Source organism: Manis javanica, chromosome 10 (genome assembly GCF_040802235.1).
Source record: "Manis javanica isolate MJ-LG chromosome 10, MJ_LKY, whole genome shotgun sequence".
NCBI lineage: Eukaryota > Metazoa > Chordata > Mammalia > Pholidota > Manidae > Manis > Manis javanica.
This window is the reverse complement of record NC_133165.1, coordinates 58,104,071-58,118,455: the sequence shown is the minus strand read 5'-3', so window position 1 is coordinate 58,118,455 and position 14,385 is coordinate 58,104,071. Positions and strand designations below refer to the sequence as shown.

The 14,385-nt window shown below is 45.4% G+C and overlaps 1 protein-coding gene across 4 annotated transcripts in view; it reads right to left on the bottom strand.

Annotated features, from left to right (window-relative positions):
- LOC108401178 (sorting nexin-29) overlaps nucleotides 1–14,385 on the bottom strand; it is a 585,108-nt gene that overhangs the window by 99,670 nt on the left and 471,053 nt on the right. The window contains exon 17 of one of the 4 annotated variants that reach the window (XM_073215555.1): nucleotides 9,510–14,385. This exon is cut by the window's right edge and continues 39,230 nt beyond it. The exons of the other annotated variants lie outside the window; for them this stretch is intronic. The gene's annotated coding sequence lies outside the window, so the exon portion shown is untranslated. Of the gene's footprint in view, nucleotides 1–9,509 lie in introns of those variants that run through there. 4 annotated transcript variants of the gene reach the window in all.

The window sequence follows — 14,385 nt, the reverse complement described above, 5'->3', positions numbered from 1 at the left end:
TGATCCATTGACTATTTAGAGGCATGTTGTTAAGCCTCCATGTGTTTGTGAGCCTTTTGCTTTCTTGGTACAATTTATTTCTAGTTTTATACCTTTGTGGTCTGAGAAGTTGGTTGGTAGGATTTCAATCTTTTGGGATTTACTGAGGCTCTATTTGTGGCCTTGTATGTGGTCTTTTCTGGAGAATGTTCCATGTGCACTTGAGTAGAATGTGTATCCTGTTGCTTTTGGGTGTGGAGTTCTATAGATGTCTATTAGGTCCATCTGTTCTAGTGTGTTGCTTAGTGCCTCAGTGTCCTTACTTATTTTCTGCCTGGTGGATCTGTCCTTTGGAGTGAGTGGTGTGTTGAAGTCTCCTAAAATAAATGCATTAGATTCTACTTCCTCCTTTAATTCTGTTAGTATTTGTTTCACATATGCTGGTGCTCTTGTGTTGGGTGCATATATATTTTTAATGGTTATATCCTCTTGTTGAACTGAGCCCTTTATCATTATTTAATGTCCTTCTTTATCTCTTGTTACTTTCTTTGTTTTGAAGTTTATTTTGTCTGATACTAGTACTGCACCTCCTGCTTTTTTCTCCCTATTGTTTGTATGAAATATCTTTTTCCATCCTTTGACTTTTAGTCTGTGCATGTCTTTGGGTTTGAGGTGAGTCTCTTGTAAGCAGCATATACATGGGTCTAGTTTTTTTATCCATTCAGTGACTCTGTGTCTTTTGATTGGTGCATTCAGTCCATTTACATTTAGGGTGATTATCGATAGGTATGTACTTATTGTCATTGCAGGCTTTAGATTCGTGGTTACCAAAGGTTCCAGGTTACTTTCCTTACTATCTAAGAGTCTAACTTAACTCACTTAGTATGCTGTTACAAACACAATCGAAAGGTTCTTTTCTATTTCTCCTCCTTTTTCTTCCTCCTTCATTCTTTATATATTAGGTATCGGATTCTATACTTTTTCTCTATCCCTTGATTGGCTTTGGGGATAGTCAATTTAATTTTCCATTTGCCTCACAATCAGCTGCTCCACCCTCCTTACCATGGTTTTACTACCTCTGGTGACAGCTATCCAACCCTAGGAACACTTCCATCTATAGCAGTCCCTCCAAAATAGACTGCAGAGATGGTTTGTGGGAGGTAGATTCTCTCAGCTTTTGCTTATCTGGAAATTGTTTAATCCCTTCTTCAAATTTAAATGATAATCTCGCCAGATAAAGTAATCTTGGTTCCAGGCCCTTCTGCTTCATGGCATTTAATACATCATGCCACTCCGTTCTGGCCTGTAAGGTTTCTTCTGAGAAGTTTGCTGTTAGTCTGATGGGCTTTCCTTTATATGTGATCTTATTTCTGCCTCTGCCTGCTTTTAGCAGTCTGTCCTTATCCTTGATCTTTCCCATTTTAATTACTATGTGTCTTGGTGGTGTCTTCCTTGGGTCCTTTGTGTAGGGGGATCTGTGGATCTCCATGGCCTGAGAGACTATCTCCTTCCCCAGATTGGGGAAGTTTTCAGCAACTACCTCCTCAAAGACACTTTCTATCCCTTTCTCTTTCTCTTCTTCTTCTAGTATCCCTATAATGTGAATATTGTTCCTCTTGGATTGGTCACACAGTTCTCTCAATATTCTTTCATTCTTAGAGACCCTTTTTTCTCTCTGTGCCTCAGCTTCTTTGTATTCATCTTCTCTAGTTTCTATTTCATTTATTGTCTCCTCCACCATATCCAACCTGCTTTTAATACCCTCCACTGTGTTCTTTAATGATTGGATCTCTGACCTGAATTCATTCCTGAGTTCTTGGATGTCTTTCTATACCTCCATTAGGATGTTGATTATTTTTATTTTGAACTCCCTTTCAGGAAGAGTCACGAGGTCCATATCATTTAAATCTTTCTCAGGAGTTGTATTAACAATTTTACTCTGGACAAGGTTCCTTTGGCATTTCATGTTTGTATATGGCACCCTCTAGTGTCCAGAAGCTCTATTCTGGAGCTGCTCAGCCCCTGAAGCAATGTCAGGGGTCGCAGGGGAGTGGTACTTGGGGTAGGAAAGAGCTGTTCCCCACCTCCTGGCTCCTGTGCCTGTCTCCACTGCCTGAGCCAGTGGGCCTGGCACACAGGTATAAGTTTTTGTCCCCGAGCAGCCAGATATGGATCCCTGTTTTCCACAAGCAGCCCGAATCCCAGTCTCCCCAGGAACTCTGCCTGTATTAACTTTCCAACCCAGTAGTCATGCGAGTCTCATGAAAGCACCATGAAATGTAGGTTTGTGCTCCCAGCGCAGATCTCTGGAGCTAGGTATTCAGCAGTCCCAAGCCTTCCGCTCCCTCCCTGCTCCATTTGTCTTCCTCCCGCCGGTGAGCTGGGGTGGGGAAGGGACTCGGGTCCCGCGGAGCCACAGCTCTGGTACGTTACCCCGTTTGCTAAGGTCTGCTCTTTTCTCCAGGTGTGTGCAGTCTGAGGCGTCCTCTTTCCTGCTGCTCTCTCAGGATTAGCTGCGCCAATTAAATTTTCTAATTATATCCAGTTTTAGGAGGAAGCCTCTGTCTCTCCTCTCACGCCGCCATCTTTTCAAAACTCTTTTTTTTTAACAGAAGAGAAATAATCCCCTCTAATTTGTTCAAGCTAATGTTTTAGAGGTCTTTGTACTGATTAAATGCAATGCCAATCTGATATGTCTTGAATGGACTATATGTGCCAATAGCATATTCTTACACAAACATGCCCTAGAGAGTGGCAACTTCAACTGCCTGTGTGATCATCATGGACAGAATTAATTGTCTAGATCTAGGTAAACTGTGGCCCAAGGGCCAAATTCAGCCGCATGTATTTGTTTACCTACTGTTTATAGCTGCTTTCACAATACAATGGCAGAGTTGAATGGCTGCAACAAATATTGGCCTGCAAAGCTGAAAATATTTACTTTCTGACCTTCTACAAAAACCTTTCCCCACCCCTGATGTAGATATGCAGCAAGTCCTCTTTGTTATTTCTCCACCAGTCCTTCCAAGATCTAGAGTGGAGAGGGGCAATGCTTTCCAAGTATTACCCAAGCCTGGGTGGGCTGCATTAACCATCTAGGATCCAGGAATCCCCAATGCTTCAAAGCTTCCCGACAATTCTGATGAGTGGCTGTCATGGTCTGAAATGTTTGTGTGCCCCCAAGATTCATATGTTAAAATCCTACCCCCAATATGATGGTATTAGGAGGTGGGGTCTTTGGGAGGGAATTAGGTCATGAGGGCAGAGCTCTCATAAATGGGATTAGTACTCATAAAAAAGACCCCCCCCAGACAAGGATTAAAGATGGTGGCGTGAGAAGAGAGACAGAGGCTTCCTCCTAAAACTGGATATAATTAGAAAATTTAATTGGCGCAACTAATCCTGAGAGAGCAACAGGAAAGAGGCCAGCGCCAGACTGCACACACCTGGAAAAAAGAGCAGACCTCAGCGAATGGGATAACGTACCAGAGCTGTGGCTCTGTGGGACCTGAGCCCTTCCCCCACCCCAGCTCACCCACGGGAGGAAGACAAACAGAGCAGGGAGGGAGTGGAAGGCTTGGGACTGCTGAATATCTAGCTCCGGAGATCTGCTCTGGGAGCACAAACCTGCATTTCATGGTGCTTTCATCATACTCTTCTGATTACGGGGTTGGAAAGCTGGGACAGGCGGAATTCCTGGGGAGACTGGGATTCCGGCCACTTGTGGAAAAGCAGGGATCCATGTGGCTGCTCTGGGACAAAAGCTTATATCTGTGTGCTTGGCCCACTGGCTCAGGCAGTGGAAACAGGCACAGCAGCCGGGAAGCGGGAAACAGCTCTTTCCTTCCTGGAGGCACCAATACCGCTCCCCTGTGACCCCCGACATTGCATCAGGGACTGAGCAGCACCAGAATAGAGCTTCTGGACACTAGAGGGTGCCATATACAAATATGAAACGCCAAAGGAACCTGGTCCAGAGTAAAATTAATATAACTCCGGAGAAAGACTTACATGACATGGACCTTATGACTCTTCCTGAAAGGGAGTTCAAAATAAAAATCATCAGCATGCTAATGGAGGTACAGAAAGATATCCAAGAGCTCAGGAATGAATTCAGGTCAGAAATCCAATCACTAAAGAGCACAATGGAGGGTATTAAAAGCAGGTTGGATACAGTGGAGGAGACGATAAATGAAATAGAAACTAGAGAAGATGAACACAAAGAAGCTGAGGCACAGAGAGAAAAAAGGGTCTCTAAGAATGAAAGAATATTGAGAGAACTGTTTGACCAATCCAAGAGGAACAATATTCACATTATAGGGATACCAGAAGAAGAGGAAGAGAGAGAAAGGGATAGAAAGTGTCTTTGAGGAGGTAGTTGCTGAAAACATCCCCAATCTGGGGAAGGAGATAGTCTCTCAGGCCATGGAGATCCATAGATCCCCCAACACAAGGGACCCAAGGAAGACAACACCAAGACATATAGTAATAAAACTGGCAAAGATCAAGGATAAGGACAGACTATTAAAAGCAGCCAGAGACAGAAATAAGATCACATACAAAGGAAAGCCCATCAGACTAACATCAGATTTCTCAGCAGAAACCTTGCAGGCCAGAAGGGAGTGGCATGATGTATTTAATGCCATGAAGCAGAAGCACCTGGAACCAAGATTACTTTATCCGGCAAGATTATCATTTAAATTTGAAGGAGGGATTAAACAATTTCCAGATAAGCAAAAGCTGAGAGAATTTACCTCCCACAAACCATCTCTACAGTCTATTTTGGAGGGACTGCTATAGATGGAAGTGTTCCTAAGGTTGAATAGCTGTCACTAGAGGTAATAAAACCACAATAAAGAAAGTAGAACAGCTAATTATTAAGCAAATGCAAAATTAAATTAACTATCCCCAAAGTCAATCAAGGGATAGACAAAAAGTACAGAATATGATACCTAATATATAAAGAAAGGAGGAGGAAGAAAAAGGAGGAGAAATAGAAAAGAACCTTTCAATTGTGTTTGTAACAGCATACTAAGTGAGTTAAGTTAGACTCTTAAATAGTAAGGACATTAACCTAGAACCTTTGGTAACCACGAATCTAAAGCCTGCAATGACAATAAGTACATACCTATCGATAATCACCCTAAATGTAAATGGACTGAATGCACCAATCAAAAGACATAGAGTCACTGAATGGATAAAAAAACAAGACCCATGTATATGCTGCTTACAAGAGACTCACCTCAAACCCAAAGACATGCACAGACTAAAATTCAAGGGATGGAAAAAGATATTTCATGCAAACAACAGGGAGAAAAAAAGCAGGTGTTGCAGTACATGTATCAGAGCAAATAGACTTCAAAACAAAGAAAAAAGACCCCCCTAGAGCTCCCTTGCCCCTTACCCCATGTGAGGACACAATGAGAAGACAGACCTCTATCAACCAGGAAGCAGATTTTCACCAGACACCAAGTCTGCTGGCATCTTGATCTTGGATTTCCCAACCTCCAGGACTGTAAGGAATAAATGTTTGTTTTGGATGCCATGCAGTCTATGGAATTTTGTTCTAACAGCCTAAGTGGAATAAAACAGCTGGATTGGATAATCCCTGATATACAAGTACAGACTTAGATGTCAGACCTGCAAGCCATTCCTCTTCTCCACGTGTTTCCTCATCTATAAAAACAGGTGATGAACAGCCCTCCTCCGCAGGGAGTATTCAGGTGCATAAGCAAGACAGCTATGCCAGGGATCCCAGGAGCCACCACGCAGATGAAGGGGAAATCGATTTGGGGAAGGAGCCAGAGTTGAAGTCAGCCCAACTGGATGGAAGGTCACATCCAGACAGAATAAGCACAACTGGGGCAGAAAGCTTCCTTATTTTAATCAAGATGCGAGACTCAAAACACTCGGGGTGTACAAAATGTCAAGACTGTTTCTTCAGCTTTTTACAGGCCCTAACACTTTCTAGGGATACACAGTGACTTTATCTCAAGAGAAAACAGAAGTGGGAGCGAAATCAATGCATTTCTAAAAATTATATGAGTTAAGAACAGCCCAGAGATAAAATCCCCAATGATAAATAGCTATTATAATCTGCAACCAGTGAATGCCAATGCACATCTTAAAAACCTCTAACATAATGATAAAATTAGGCATCTCTAATGTGAGTGATAAATTCTGAATCTACGCTTTTCACAACACATTCCAGAGCCAACTGCTTTACTCCATGAAAGCGCTGCATCCTTCCTGCTTCTCTAGGGGTCCCTTCTTGGTCTTCCACATGGGCACTTTGTCATTGGCCTTTGCCTTAAGGCAGAGGTTCCCACAGGGCCCTCCTCTCCCCTACACAAGCATCCAGTGTCAGGTCTGCACTTTATATTTTTAGGTGAAATGTTCTTTACCTAAACATTAGCTTTTCTCTGCTCCCACACCCAAGTGCCAAGCAACAGGGCCTGCTAACCCCACCTCCAGAGTTACCCTCACTCTGCCTGGACCACTACAATAGGCCTCTGGTTGCTCTTCTGGCCTCCCATTTCCCCCTTTCAATTAATTTTCATCTCTCCTGTTCAAACCCCTTCAATGACTGCCCGTGAAGAATGCTCTTGCCAGAGACTGGGTTCTCAGGGAGGTACAGGGGGCACCTCCGTGGGCAGGAAGGCTCCCGCCTCGCCTTGTCGCCATCATCTTCCTTCAGGTTCCACCCCTCATGTGGCAAACCAGGATGGTGTCAATTTGCCTGTATTTTCTTTGAAATTCTTGAATTTCTCAAATGCTTAAAAATTATTCAAATAAAAAAATTCTTTAATTTCATAATTTCTTAAAAATTTCTTTACAACCAGGATGGTGCCAATTGCTGGTATTCTTTAAAACATTCTGAACACTGCTCAGCTCAGAGCAAATATCCTGTTCTAGAAATAGCATCCGTTGGCCTTCCAACTTCCTCCTATAGTTGTATCCCCTGCTACAGGGGAGAGGAGGCATTCAAGAATTCAGAATTTCATAATGCCAGGATTGGAAAGGACCTCAGAAACAATTACTTCAACCCTTCCTCTTACAAGTTATAGGACTGGTGTGGCAAATACCCGCTTCTCCATCCTATATTCTCCACCATGAGGTGTACCCAGGGGCTCTAGTGGACCAAAGGCATCAGGGGGCCACCCAGACTGAGGACATGAGTAAACACTCGGGTACCGGGAATCTCCTGTGCATGATGGCCAGGGCAGGGAGGGGAGGAAAATCCTTATAGTGGACACAAGGGGATTTGACATCATAATAACATAATGCATGGAGGTGGTTAAGGGCACAGACTCTACAGCCAAACGCCCCAGTTCAATTCTGGCTCTGCCACACACTAGCTGTGTGCCCTGAGAAGGTCACCTCACTTCTCTGTGCCTCCGCTTCCTCCTTTGAGAAATGAGGATGATAGTATTAAACCCCTCCCCTGGTCTTGGGAGGATTAAATGAGTTCACATGTGCAATGGGCTTAGAACAGGCCCTGGTATATAGAGATGTTATATGAGTGTTTATTAAATAAAAAACTAACCCAGAACCTTATTGGTTAGATTGCCAATGAGAAAAGTCAAAGATTTGGATTGCAGAAATCCCAGATCTTGGTGATCAGCTTTAACATTAATCCCCTCCAGTGGTTGGACAGATGGACACTGGGCTGCAGTGAGACAGCAAGGCATCTCCAGCTGGCTCAGGAGCTATAGTGGCATCCCAGCTCAGTACCTCCACCACCTACCAGTTACATAATATAAGCAAATTGCTTCTTTCTGAGTCTTGCCATCTGAGAAATGGGTATCACTCTCCCCAAAAAGAAGCTGGAAAGGCACTCCATAACTCCGTTGTCATTATTGTTTTATCATCATCATCGTCAAATGCATGAATGTCTGCAAACTTTAGCCACTGAAGTCACCCGTCCTAGCTTTGTGATCTTTACTATATGATTTTGGCTTAGTAAAGAACAAGAATGAAGATTACCAATGAGTCTCAGTCCTGGAGCTTAGAACAAATTATGCTATGGCTCATTAAAGTTTTCAATAAAAATACAAATTACAATGCCTGTCCCCTAAATACTTCACAAATATGAATCCCCAAACATACTATTTTGCAGGAGTGCGTGAAGGCAGCTCTGCCACTAGGACCAGGTGGCGCGGCCCCTCCCGGGCACGGTGTGAGCTCCTGTGAGCATCCCTGCTTCCTCCAGGGCTCGCTTCCTGATGCAGAACATGCAGGGGTTGGACTGGGTGGCCTTTAGGCCATCCCCTTCTGGCCCTCTGCGCCCTTAAGTGATGCACTGACTCCAAGTACATCACTGGGCCTCTCCGCATCCAGGTTCCACTCCCCTTTCTTGGTGGAGAACAAGCTGTTCATGGAACCAGGCTTGACTGAGGAGGATTTCATACTCAAGGGGAAAGGCAACAACAGAACCATCCCTGGAGCCCCTTTCTCCAAAGCTCGGCTGTCGCCCTGAGTCATCAAGCCAGGAGAGAAGCCTTCCAGGCACACTGGGCGGTGAGAACTGACACTCACGGGGGAACCAGGGACAGAGGGAGTTCTTGGGGCTTCCATCAAGTTTGTGACTGTCCCCACTCCTGCCTCTGTCAGCATCACTAGACTGAGGCTTTCTCAAAGGTGAAAAGTGGCCGATGGACATTTCTGGCACCAGCTTCTACTGCATCTGGAGGCCACTTGATAATGAGGCAGGGGAGAGACAGCCACAGAGCCTGCAGAAGTAACCACAGACTTCAGGTCAAGCAGCCCTGTTCTCAAGTTTCTGTTCTCAGTTGCCTGGATGCTGATAAAATCCTGATCTCTCCAGTTAGCAAAGTTACAAAGCGCTATGAGAAATTCAGCAAGAGCAGATTTGCCTACTTCAGACCCAAGAGAGTAAAATTACATTTTTCAGAGCTCCAGTAAAAATATAAATACCTTCAACATTAACACCTGCCACTCATGAAGCACCTGCTATGTGCTTGGTCCTACACCAGGTGCCCTGCATACCTCACCTTTCATTCCCACATTAATCTGCGAGGCAGATGGGATAAAGTCGCCCTGTCTACAGATGAAGACATGGGCTCAGAGAGGGTATGTCACTCACCCAGGGGAAGTGGGGGGATAAAGGATCTGCACCCAGTTCTTTCAGATGTCTAAGGCCTGGTGCTTTCTATTACAGCACACCGTAAGGTCTCTAGGCCATCAGAGGCCTGCAGCTCCCAAAGGCCCCATGAACCCTGAGCCAGCACTGCTGGCAAGGAAGGTCCCTGCTTGATACCTCTGATCCCAAATGCCCCTTTGCTGGACAGCTCACATGTCCTCAGAATGGCCTCCCTGGTACCAGATATTCCAATCATGCCTTTTCATGCACACCTTTCCCCACAGGAGCTAAGGCCAAACTACCGCGAATTACCTAAACAAGTCCATCCTACACAGCAGTGCCTTTAGCAATAAGATTGAGAAACTTTCTCTGCAAATTAACTTGTCCTTGAATTACACTTAACCAAATTGTATACTTATTTTACTGAAGAATTTTAAGGGCTATGTCTGAAATTGTTAGTTTTTTTTTTTTTTGTACTTTAAAGGGCTCCCTCCTCCAAATCGAGTTTGATAGGCTCCACTTCCTTCTGCCTGAGCCATAAAGATAATAATTCCTGGGAGGAATAACAAGAGCTGACCTCTTCCAGCAAAACCAAGTTCCCTTTTAAAACAAGCAATAAAAAGCCACTTCAAGTTCAATTTCCTTGACTCAGCAAAAGGAAAATAAAATAGAGGGTAATATCTGTAATCAGGCGGCAGGGCAAAGCCTCTCTTCTCCATCTTAAGAGCAAGTTCAAATCATGAGGTTTCTTTTCCACCGGGAAGAATTACCCTGGGAATGCCTGTAGTAGTAGTAACACTGGGGGGTAAGGAGAGGGTAAGAAGTGAAAAGGCAAAAACCTCGGTTCATTAATGACCTGAATCCAGAACAATCTCTTGCATAGGCAGGGCCTCCAGAAAAGCTCTGACTTAGAAGATTAAGAGTATCTTCCAGGGCATTTAGATTAGCTTCTCACGGCCTTTACCAGTCAATACCACTCATCTACTCTGCCATACCTTCCCCTAGTTTCTTCCACCTGTTTTTGGACTTCAACTAAATGGACTCATACAGAGTGTTCTCCTCTACTTTGTGCCTGGTTTCTTTCACTCTATACTGTGTTTGAGACGTCTCCATGTTATTTTGTATAGCATGCATGTGTTCTTGTTCACTGCTATATAGTATTCTACCATAAAACTATACCACACTTTATTTACCTGTTCTGCTGGGATGAGCATTTGGGTTGTTTCTGGTTGGGGCTGTCATGAATAAGGTTGCTGTGAAAATTCATATGCTTGGCTTTTGCACATTTGTTTTGGAATCATAGATCTAAATGTGAATGGTAAAATGATAAAGCTCCTAGGAAAAAACATACAAGAATATCTTCATGACCTTGTGGGTAGGCAAGGTTCTTAGACAGAGCCCAATTTTCTGGATTCTGGAATGTCCTGTATCTCTGGACAGTGGTTACACGGCTATATACAGAAGTTCTTTAATCAATAATTAAAACTAACTGAATTATAAACTTAAGATTTAATTTATATTGAACCTGAACCTAACACACAATGTCAGTGTTGAAAAAATGTCCTGAGACTGGACTCTGGACGCAGGCAGACCTGTATTAGAATTCCAGCTCTCCTCTTAGCAGTCAAGTGATCCTGGTGTAAGCAAATGCACCTCTTCAAACCCTGATTTTATATGCAGAATCATACATGTATATCTATGGAGGAGGAGGGAGGATGAAGATCAAAACGTTTGTTTGTAGTGGGTTCAAGTCCCTGCCCTGTTTTAGGGGTCTGCCAGGCACAGCACAGGCCTTCTAGCCAGCAGAACACTGGGCCTTAGGCACACTTGAGGCCTATGCTGCAAGAGGCAGAGTGATAAAATGAAAGGGCCCGGGTTCAAATCCCAGCTCTCCCTTTGCTAGCTGTGATCCTGGAGATGATATTCCACCTCAAGACTCAGCTTCCCAATCTGTAAAATGGGAACAAAGCCAATCACGCTGGGTGGTTGTGAGATGCCATGCCTGGCCCACGCCGGGCAGGCAGGAGGCAGTGGCAGCTGTTCATATTGTAACCCGTCACCTTCATTGTCATCTGCCTTTGTGTACACGAACTTCCCTATTACAGAATTAGGAGTAATTATAGGATGTGCAATCACGAAATTAAAGCAGGTAATTACCATGCCTAATTAATTGTCGAATGCTAGGCAGGCGAGGGAACACAAACAGAATGCAGTCTGTGGGCTGGGCAGTTAAGCCTCCCCTTTGCTTTGCAAATATCTGTAAACAGAAACAGCAGAGTTCAGTAAATGACCTTCTCGGGTGGCTTTTCAAGCACTAACCCCAAACCTGGGAAGCACTACTGGGGCTTCTGACTCTGATGAGCTGAGTACCTCTCTGCCGACTGGCCTGGCATGTATACACCCCTGTCACATACACACCAAGGTTCCTGGCCAAGAGCGCTATTTTAGGATGGGAACAGGACAGGAGATGCTTGATGGATGCTGTAAACCTCTGCAAGGATGAGACCCTGTGGAGAAACCCGCAGATGGGAATGCAGCAAGAATTTGAAAATAAATGCTCATTTACACACAGCTGCTTTGGAAACAAAACATCAGGCTGCCTCTGCTTTCTTCAGCATAGATCAAATGCAGGCCTCTTCATTTCAAACTCCAGGCGACTGCTGAATTATCCTAACTCCTCCATCTTGGGACCATCGGCATGCACATTGTGCGATTACAGAGCAAAAACTAACATGAACTATGAGAATTTCCTGGGTCTTACAAAAGATGACATACCATTTAGTAGTACCTACTATGTGCCAGGTGCTTTACCTACAACTTTCATCAAAGCCCTGCAATTTTATATGACCCCAAACAGAGACATGGAGCCAGTAAGGAATGTGCCAGGGACCCAGGGAGTGGGGAGCTGAGCCAGAATAGGGCCTCACGCTGATGCTATACCCAAAGCCCATGCCTCTGGGTCTCCGTATCAGGGAAGAACAAGTGCTATAAACTCACACTCAGATGCCCCGTAGACAGACTGTTAAATGCACAGACAGTCAGATGACAGCAGGATAACAAAGATTCTTTTACAAATGGCTTGAGGTTCCTAATTCACTTCGCTTCCCTAATATCCAAGGGATGGAATGATTTGTGCTTTGGTTGGTGGCCTGTGTTAATGCATCCTAACAAAACTTTCCTTTTAATGAAATGGCTTCATGTGTTATTAAGTATAAGTGTCCTCATTGCTAGAAAAAAATGCCTGAATTACTGTATGACCATGCTAATAGAGTGATATTGCTGCAGCCAAAGCCGAGAGGAAGAAGAGTAACTTAGCCAGAGGAAAACGACTCTTGGGTTCACTGGGTTGTGTAAAGGGCCGACTAATAGAGGAGGGGATGTGTTATTTACTAAGACTTGCCAGCACAATGCCACATAGCTTTTAAAGACAGACACAGAATGAGCAGTTTAGGAGTGAAACAGGACCAGCCTCTGCCCCACCTGGACAGGATGCTGCAGTCGGAGACACAGGTTGAGCAGCAAGCTTCTTGTTGGTGAGAGGACCACGGTGACTGCTGCAGCCCAAGCTCTGCTGTCTCCAATCTGCATGCTTCTGAAGCTGCACAGCCAGGAGCACCCAATGATCAGCTGTCCACTGGGCTGCCCTCAGTGGTTCCTGGAGCTGATGAGACTGGGACTCTGGGGTCAGTGATCTACTCTTCCTTCGAGAGCCTGCTCAAGTCTCTTCTTTCTCCATCAGCCCCCATCCTCTGGCCCCCAAACAGCTCTGGTTCCTTCCTCTGGGTAACCACAACTGCCTCTTATATGCCAAGCTCAGCCTGAGTCCTGGGGATGAGGAGAACAAAACCAGGTACCATCTCTGCCCTGCTGGCCACAGTCAGCCAGGGAAGACAGACAACCTTATGACAACAGTCACACGCATGCACGGACCACCCCACCTGGAGGTAAGAGCTGTAAGAGTAGGAAGTGGCTCTCCCAGCCATGCCAAGCCTGGGCATGGGCTAGGTTTGGTAAGCAGGGATGACTGAGCACAAACATGGGGCCTAGTGGGCCAGTCATGGAAGGGAAACAGCTCTGGGCCAAAGGGCAGGAGACATTCAGAGGCCAGGCAGTGGCAGTTGTGTAGACTAGGGGCTGTCACAGGGAGACAAGACAGGTGTGAGAGGATGCCCGAGATGGGCAGAGTGGGGGGATTCAGACGGCAGAGCACAACCAGGGGGTGGAGCCTCAGGGCCTATGCCGTTGCCGTTCCCTCTGCCCAGAAAGCTTGTCCCTTCACTCCTGGAGGCCTCTGGCTGTTGCTGCTGTTCCCCAGCACCCACTACCACCTGGCATGCCAAGTATTTACTTCTTTTCCTTCTTACTGACTATCTCTCTCAACCAGAGTCTAAGCTCCTGAGGGCAGGGACCTGATTTTGTTCACTGTGTATCCCCTGCCCCGGTACAAAGGAGACACTCAATGTATGTTCACTCAGATAAAGTTTTAAGAAGAATGGCATGCATGGATGGATAGGCAGAGGAGCAGAGGTTAAGGGGGGCACAGTGTCTTGGGCAGCTGTCCCTGGAAGCAAGGCCGAGCACTTCCTTGTTGACTGCTCTCCCCCATCACGGTCCTGCAAAAGCAGATGTCACTGTCTGAGCATGTGCTTGACAGACAAGTGTCCAATACATGGACCAGGGCTTCCCAGAGCACAGGACTGTCCTTTACAGCTCTGATGGATCTGGAGGGGGTAATGAGAGCAGAGATGTCTGCTGTGGTGAACAACGACCATTGATACACAAATGCATGTGCTCTCACCCTCTTTAACTTTACTGAATGGAGAACACAGACTTCTGTCTCCTCTTAGAGATTTTTAACACTACCATTCATAAACCACTTCTACTTTTATCAGCCATTCCATCTTACTGCGGCCGAGCCTCTGGGAAGCAAATGCCGAAGCGCAGGTCCGCCTGAATCAGGGCCCATGTCTTCTCATCACTGTACACTGCCTGCTCCTCAAGACCAAGGGAAACTAGCAAAAAAGGCAGGGACTCTGGTTCCCTTGGCTCGCAGAGCTCCTGAACCTGTCACTAGCCCTTTGGCTCTAAAATAAAGTCTACGACTAGGTAAGCCATGGGCAGGACTACTTCCCATGAAGGGCAAATGCAGACGGGCTCTCACAAGGACTTCTGGGCACAGACTCCACTTCACGTCATACCTGCGAAGCTAAAGGAACCTTCCAATCCCTCAGAGCCCACCAAGGATCTCCTGCTCCGCAGACACCCCCTACAATCCCCTTTGGCTCCCACCACTGCTCACACCA